The sequence below is a fragment of the Mesocricetus auratus genome, unplaced genomic scaffold (assembly GCF_017639785.1).
Source record: "Mesocricetus auratus isolate SY011 unplaced genomic scaffold, BCM_Maur_2.0 Super-Scaffold_100020, whole genome shotgun sequence".
In the NCBI taxonomy this organism is placed as follows: Eukaryota; Metazoa; Chordata; class Mammalia; order Rodentia; family Cricetidae; genus Mesocricetus; species Mesocricetus auratus.
This window is the reverse complement of record NW_024429201.1, coordinates 27,298,159-27,306,189: the sequence shown is the minus strand read 5'-3', so window position 1 is coordinate 27,306,189 and position 8,031 is coordinate 27,298,159. Positions and strand designations below refer to the sequence as shown.

The 8,031-nt window shown below is 43.4% G+C and overlaps 1 long non-coding RNA gene across 1 annotated transcript; it reads left to right on the top strand.

Moving 5' to 3' along the window:
- The first annotated feature begins 247 nt into the window (after positions 1 to 247).
- Positions 248 to 5,125, top strand: LOC121133207. The gene is made up of 2 exons (XR_005870001.1): positions 248 to 561; positions 2,925 to 5,125. It is a non-coding gene; the product is annotated as an uncharacterized LOC121133207 (long non-coding RNA).
- Positions 5,126 to 8,031: the final 2,906 nt, after the last annotated feature.

Here is an 8,031-nt window from a genome sequence, read left to right as displayed (position 1 = left end):
GGCTATTTTATTGCATCAAGAAATAGTTAATCACTACCAATAAGGGACAACAAGTCGAAGCACAAGTTAAGCCAGATGTGGGAATTTTGTAGTGGGTGCTTGTAGCTCCCAAGGTGATACAATCAAGGACATTGTGTTGACCATTAACTGTCCCGATCTTAGCATGGGGGTGACTCACTGTAAACCCAAGTGAGTCACTTAAGCCCTGGGCTCCTCAGTTTCCCAACTCTCTTCTAACATGCATGTCAACGCCTCACAAAAAGTGTGTTTTGAATGACCAGTTTCCAGACACCTGAGTGGGTAATCCTGCCCACAGAAGCAAAGAGCAGAGACTTTCTTTAAAGGCAAGCTGGTGTTACATCGGTACCAGACCACAATCTCTGACTACGGAGAGCTGGAAATCAGCAGTCAAGCAAAGGTGAAATTCCAGTCATCCGCATGGCTAAAATGCCAGCAAGCAGAATGTAGTTTTCACACAGCTGGAGAGGTGAAAGCAGGCTGCAGGAAGCAGCCAGGGAGACCTTGGGCAGGATGGAAGAACCCCAGGGTTAAGACGAGGAGGTAAGGGGGAAGCGGGAGCAGCTTCACAAAGTGGTTCATCGCCATCACATGACTCAGATGCTTGTTTTTTAAGTCTGCACTCCAGACTGAGGCGTCTGTCATTTCAGCCACAGATAAGTATCAACAACAGGGAGCTGAGGACAGAGAAAGGAGAAAACAAAGGGCTGGGGTTGTTTGCACTGTGAAAAATGATCAACAATCAGTTATTGGAAGGCATCAAGAACAACATTTCCACAGTGTTTTCTCAGCCGCAGACGCCAGCAGAAACTCCCCACAGGAGGCTCTACAGCAGTCACCGCACAGACAGCACAGGAAGCTGCTCGCAGTAACTGTCACCTTCAGGATGAATGACAGCCGGCCTACAGAGCCAGGGTCCTACGTGTGCTTACACGAAACCAAGTGGACTTGGTCATTTTTTGGTGTTTTAATAATGCTGATGCAAAATATGAGTAAAATTACAGGTGCCAGTTCCCACTGTGGAGCACTGATAAACAACTCGCCACTTTGCAGTGGCTGGTCACATCTGGGGCCTTTAGGGAGGCGAAAGTACTGGAAGGATTATTGCAAAAACTTAAAGACACTTTTGCTGCCATTACTTTGTTTTTAACCTAAATTAGTGGGGTTGGGGGGAGGGGTGCTTTTTTTTTAGAGAGTTGCAATGCATATATCATACACATATTTAAACACTAATCAAATAGCAAGATTGGAAACGGGGTGAGGTCTTGGAAACTTTTCCAAATTGACCTTAAATAATCAGAGAACAGCATAAAACTGTGGAATTATGGATTATGGTTTTCAATATCGAATACTATCAAATTCCCCAGTAAAAATAACCTGCTCGAACTCGATTGATCACTGTTGATAACCTCTTTTACAATGGTGGGTTAGCATGTAATGTCAGTGTCAGAGTCTTAAGTGGGAGAACACAGTTCTTATTCACTATGGAGTTGTGGATTTTGATAACCACAAACATATAGACAGAATATATTGGGAGATGGTTGATATTTAGGCTTGCTTTGAATAAAGCTCTTGAATAAAGCTCTTCTTCTAGTATAAATATTTCTTCATGCCTTATATCTGGTTTAAGGTTATCTGGCCTAGAACCAGACCTAGGAGTAGATGACAAAGTGTCTGGATCATACCCTTCACGATTGGTGTATGTTTCTCATCAGGTGTCTTGAGGAATCATCATGCACATGTATGTCTAGTAGTACACAGCCCTCTTCTGGGCTTCTCATTTTGTTCCCTGCGGTTGAGAAAGCATAATGCAAATCCTCTGGCAGAAAGACGACGCAGCCACTGAAGTCTGGCTTCCAGGGGATCCCTTCAATGAGTGCACATACTTTGCCATGGCATTACATAGATTGACAGAAAAGCAGATGTTTGCAACAACAATGTTGGATTCATGCTGCTATATTTCTTACAGGGCTTATTTGCCGAGAAATATTCCTTTTGGACCAGTGAAATGGCTCAGCTGGTAAAGGCACTTGTTGCCAAGACTGACAAATCTGAGTTCAGTCCCCAGAACCCCACACCCACATGGCAGAAGGAGAGAACCAATGCTCTCAAATGACCTCAGCACATGCGCGCGCGCGCGCGCACACACACACACAAATAAATAAATGTGCAGCTATGTCTCTTAAAAAGAAACTAGGTTGTGATAGGGGAACTTAATAGATTTTGTTACTGGACATTGAAGCAGTGCAGTATAGTGGGTAAGTGAAGACTTCTTCCTTTATGCAAATGAATGCAAGTTGATCTTGAATCTGTTTGGTGAAAAAAGGCACCCCCTATGCTGTGCACTGTTAGTGCTTGTAGACGCAAGCACACATTGCCTCGAATGTGTATTAACATCAGATGTTACTTCTCCGAGAAATAAATCTCTCGGCCAAAATGTGCCCACCGGAATGAAAGGAGGCCTTGTGGTGCTCTCTCCAGTTGTAGTCTACTATGGTCTGGACATTTGTGCCCTGCCCCCTCCCAAACTCACATGTTGGATTCCTGTCCCTCAAGGTGGTAGGATTAGGAAGTGGAGCCTTTGAAGGATGATTATGGCATCTTAAGGATGGAGCGCCTCCCAGTGAAAGTAATGCCCTTACCTGGTGGGGGGAAGGGGGAAGAAGAAGGGGGGGCGGGAGTGAAAGAAGGAGAAAGAGGGTGAGGGAGGGAGGAAGGGAGAGAGGGAGACAAAAAGAGGGAGAGGGGGAGGGGGAGGGAGAGGGAGAGGGGGAGGACCCTCGAGAGTTTGTTTGTCCATTCACCTTGAGAGAAGACTGTATCTCACCAGACACCATGTCAGCCAGCCCCCTTAGTGATGGAACTTTCAGCCTCAGAACTAAGGAATACATTTCTGTTGTTTATAGGCCACCCTGCCTGTGCTGCTTCCTTATCAGGATACAAGGTACTAAGATGCCATCCTTTCTGTCTGACGTCTCCCGTTAAGCCTCTTTGGGGCAGTAAAAGAGACTTTCTAGGTGACTAAATCAAGAAGTTAAAGACTTTTTCTATTTTTCTTTTCTGTTTATTTTCTAATTCTACTTATTGCAGTGATATTCTGAGCTGGGTACAAGATTATAGGACTTACATGTGAGAGAGGAGAAGGATGGTGCGAACATTTGCTGAGTGCTTACTGTATACCAAGCTCTCGCCGTAAAAGGTCTCCCGTGTTCCTAACAACAAACTGAAAAGAGATGAGGACCTGGGACTTCCTGAGAGCTCATATATCAAAAGCCGGGATTTCAGGCTGGATCCAACTCCGAAACATGTGTTCTCTTTACCGCGCTGTTCTCTTTTGGATTCCAAAACTATGTAAGAGGGACCAGAGGGAGAGAATTTCTTCAGAGGAAAAGATCTAATATCATTTGCAATATGTTTAATATGTTTGCATATCTTGTTAGGAAATCTACGTGGTGCAAAATGGACCTTGTTTGTTTTTTTTAAAATATCTCCTATATTCCAATTTGTATTTTCTATTTGGAATGCTCATCTAGAAAGTTGCATCTTGATGGCTGCAAAATACTGGTGGAAATTGCTGCTTTTGCTACAATAACATCTATAATGCTCTTAGTGATGGCCTTTTCGCTTGTGGTACTACTTTTTTAACCAGTTGCCAGGAAAAGCAAGCCACTCAAAAGAAGTTTATTGTGAAGTTACAATGGGTTATCTCTGGCCATCCTGGGGAGGGGAGATCAATGTAAAGTTCATGCATTGGACTGAAGGCTAGACCGTGAACTGAGGGCTTGCCCGTGTCTCCCACCACTGGCCATTTTCGTTGCTGTGTTCTCTGGTTGTCCACCCACTTTCCCAAGGGTTTCTGCCTGTATATCAGTATGATCTTGACACAAAATAGCCCCCAGGTCTCTCAGTTTCTATGATCACTAGGTTGCCATCCGAAAAAACTCTTGAGCCTCTTTAATTTCCAGAGAAAATTCTGACTGTTTAATGCTATCGGTGTCTTTGGTCAAATGCCCTCCGCTGAACCGCTAGTGTCCCTGGGGAAAGTGGTACAAACATGCCCATCTCTCTAGCTGGGCTGCAGCTACAGGCAGTTCCTGGAAGAAGGGATGTCTCTACCCTTAAACAAAAAGGGTACAAATGTGTTCTTGTCATTAGAGTGTCTTCATATAGTCTTCTTTGAACTAGAATCATTTACCCTCATTTTGCTCTTAAAACTATGACCAACTGTGTAAGTGGCTTTCCTGTTGTCATTTGACAAAATAAACTAGAGACAAAGCCTAGGTTTCTAGGATCCTTGACTTTCTACCATATCAGGCTGCACCTTCTTTCATGGAAATGTACAAAACATTTGAAAGAATGTTGTCCTGTTTTGCTTTCAGCCTACAGTGTAATTCTCATTTAGTACTCAGGAATGAATTTTCTGATTTGAAGCCACAGTGCGTACTGGCTTCTCTTCATAGAACTACATTTTTGCGATTTGTCTAAGATTTTGTGTTGTACTCCATTAGAAGTTTGTGATGTATTTTCCTATTCTGACATTGTATGAACTTCCAGGAATGATGCACACCACACACACACCCAAAAATTGTGAGTTGTGTTCCGGTCTGTAGAATGATTGTAGCTCCAGTTTGTACATTCCTGAAAGGAACCATGATCTGAGGAGTCATCTTTACATGCAGGGAGAAAGCCAGGTATGGTGGTCCATGCCTGTAATCCCAGCACTAGAGAGCTGAATCAGCTGGAGCATCACAAATCTGAGGTTAGCCTGGTCTACCCAGCAGTTTCCAGGCCTGCCTAGGCTACATAGAGAGACTATGTCTCAAATAAATAACAAGGAAATAAAATGCATAGAATGTTTATATTACTTTTCAATGACTGCCAAACTTCAAACTAAAAATCAGGAAAAGAAAGAAAGAAAAGAAGAAAAGGAGAGAGAGGGAGGGAAGGAAGGAAGGAAGGAAGAAAGAAAATTTCTCTGCAGTAAAGTCTGCTATTTTTTTCCCAATGTTTAAAGAAGTGATAGTGTTTGATAGATGAAAGGAATTTGTTTCTGTCCTTAAAAACACACAGTGTGGTATAATGAATAAATTAAAATACACATATAAAACATTGCTTTGTTTCATCTATAATGAACATATCTGTTGTCAGTGGTCACTGTAGCAAGAAATGGATGGCAATTTTTTATGGAAGAACTCTACAGATAAATTCCTGCAGTGCTTCAAACGCCTGGAAAATTCTCTGGAAATGGACCTTGAACGGCTACACAGTTAGCATTCAGATATGAAAGAATTTGGGGAAATCGCAACTGTCTAAATATTAAACACCAAAATTTCCTTCTTTCAAAGAACTAATAACTTAGCAGGAAAATTTGCCTTTGAATCTTGCCATCACAAGGTCTCGGGAAGGCAGAGGACTTTAAATAAAAATTTGCAGACCATTCTTATTTAAGCAAAATTAACAGCGAGGCCTAGAGGAGTGACTTAGTTGGCTGCCCCAAACTCACCTTGACCAGACAGCACCCTGCCTCCCTGGCAGCCTAAGTTTCTCCTCTGTGGAGCTGACTGCAAGGCAAGCTGCCCAAGATGGATGCTGTCAGGGAAATGCCTCTGAGCAGAGGAGGAGGCACTAATCAGCTCCTGCAGCTGCTGACCTGACCCTCGACGGTTAAAGAAGCAGCACACAGCCACGAAAGTGGAGCAGATGGTGGCTATGGAATCACAGGAGGGGTAACAAGAAAGGAGGAGTCTTTGGGCATGCAAACAGGGGTCACCCAAACAAGAAAAGTCCCTTTGTCCCTGGTAATCAGGAAAGGTGTTATTAACACATTAGTAGACTCACCCATATACAGGAGGGTAAAGAGAAGGTGACCTTCTAGAGTTCTTCCTGAGTAGGCAACTAGAGGCTGAGTTCTAGTTCCCAAGTGGGGACACGCACATTATTCTGTAGTAGGAAAGCAGAACTGGGAAGATGGCTCAGTGGGGAAAGCTCCTGTCATCATCACGCAAGCATAGGACCAGAACTGGGATCCCCAGAATCCGTGTGAAGCCACCTCACCCCAGAAAGCTAGCTAGCGGGACAAGCCTAAAAGGCAGGATTGAGTTCAATGAGGGTGACTGCCTCAATATTGAAGATGGAGAGCTACAGGGGGATGCTCAGCATCAACTTTAGGCACATTCACGCAGACCCACACACACACATAAACATGTATATACAAAAGCACATACGCAACACACACAGACACACTCAAAACAATTGAGATTAAAAAGTAGCAAATGGAGCCATAGTCCAGGAGTGCAAATCTGGGAAGCCCACTTCTACTTTTTTCTGAGCGTGTGTCTGCTGCTGAACATACTGACATTGGTTGTCAAGAAAATGCTCCACCGAAACTCATGATATAGCCCAGAGCTTCTTCGTCAACCCATATTATAGACAAGGAAAGGGAAAGTCAGAAAGATGCCAGAGCTCCCAAGATCACATGCAAATTGGAGGCAGAGAATTAGAAAGAAGAAGAGACACCTTCCTATAGACATGCGGCAATGCCTTTTGACTTTCAGCACATTTTCTTGATTACTACAATCCCAACTACACAAGGGAGGAACGGGGAGGGAATCGGTCTGGCTGGAGTAAACTTAGATAAAAGCACCTCAACTTTGCATCTTAAGAAGAAGCAGATTATGTAGAGGCAGCTACTTTTTGTTTTCAACACGTGTGAAAGATAGAAGTATATCCACTAATTTATGGGAAAGGAACTACACTATTATTTGTTTTCTGTGAGTTCAATAGAATTATGAAGACCTCAAAGACAGCAAAAATGAGACTTCATTCAAGCAGATGACTTAGACACATAGGTTAGACCTGTGTGTTTTTTTACTGAAGACTCTTAAATCTCTCAGTTCATGTAAATTTCTTTCACAACTTTTATGGTTCATTTTTACTCGTTGAGAACAGGACATAGAGAAACATTAACCTACCCTGGATGCCACCAGGTACAGCTTGGACAGAAGTCAAGGTCTGTCCATTTCCAGGGACACTTTTCTTGGTGTGTGGAGCAGCATTTTTTAGAAAGGGGAGGTCTGGGCCGCCTTAGAAGAAACGTGACAAATGAAGACATTTCGGATGGCCACAGCATGGGAGCTGATTCTCATTTCTAATAGGTAGAAGCTCCACGTGGTACTGAACAGAGAAAACTCACAATCTACAACAAAAGAGCCACGTCTCCTTCAAAGTCCATCAGCTGTTGAAAGATACTTTCTTCTGACATATTCAGTTAGAAACAACTAAACTTAACTCGTCCAGACCACAATGAGAGGCAGGCTCTCCTCCTCAGAGGCTCAACTCCTTTAAAGTCTTCCCAGGCTGTGTAAATCATCAAAATATTGCAAAGGCCACGAAGAGCGACTGGTAGGAGGCAATGAGACCTTGTGGCCACCGTCAAGGCAAAAATGCTGTCAGCACACAACTATATTTCTGTTTCGTTTGCTTTCCCTTGGTGCCCCTGGCTTCATTTTACCGCTTTTCAAGATCCATCTTTCCAAAATCCTGTTTAAAAACACGTTTTTCCCAGTCACATGCCAAACATGTTTTTTGTTTTATTTTGGGGAGGAAGGGGGGATGGGTTTTTTTTTGTTTTTTGTTTTGTTTTGTTTTTCATCTTTTGCTCTTTCTCCCTGTTCTGTACTCTTTAAGCCCAAAGCAAGTTAGCAATGACAAAATCCTTTCAGAGCACACAGCAAGAATCTGGGAAGACTCCCACGTTAACAGCTTACACCCAACTTGCCTGAACCAAAGGTCCTGAACTCAAATCTTGAGGTCAACTCAGACGACTTTCCAAAGGTCTGGGAGGAGAGAGAAAGTACTCCTAAGAATGCCTGGTTTATAGTTGGAAAGACACAGATGCATCTTTCTTTGCTTTGAGTCCCCATTTCTAAACCACCCAGGTTGGCCCCACCATCTTGTGCCCCAGGGCTTGATTTGAGAATTCCAGGGGAGCTCAGGGCCAAGGGGGAACCACTT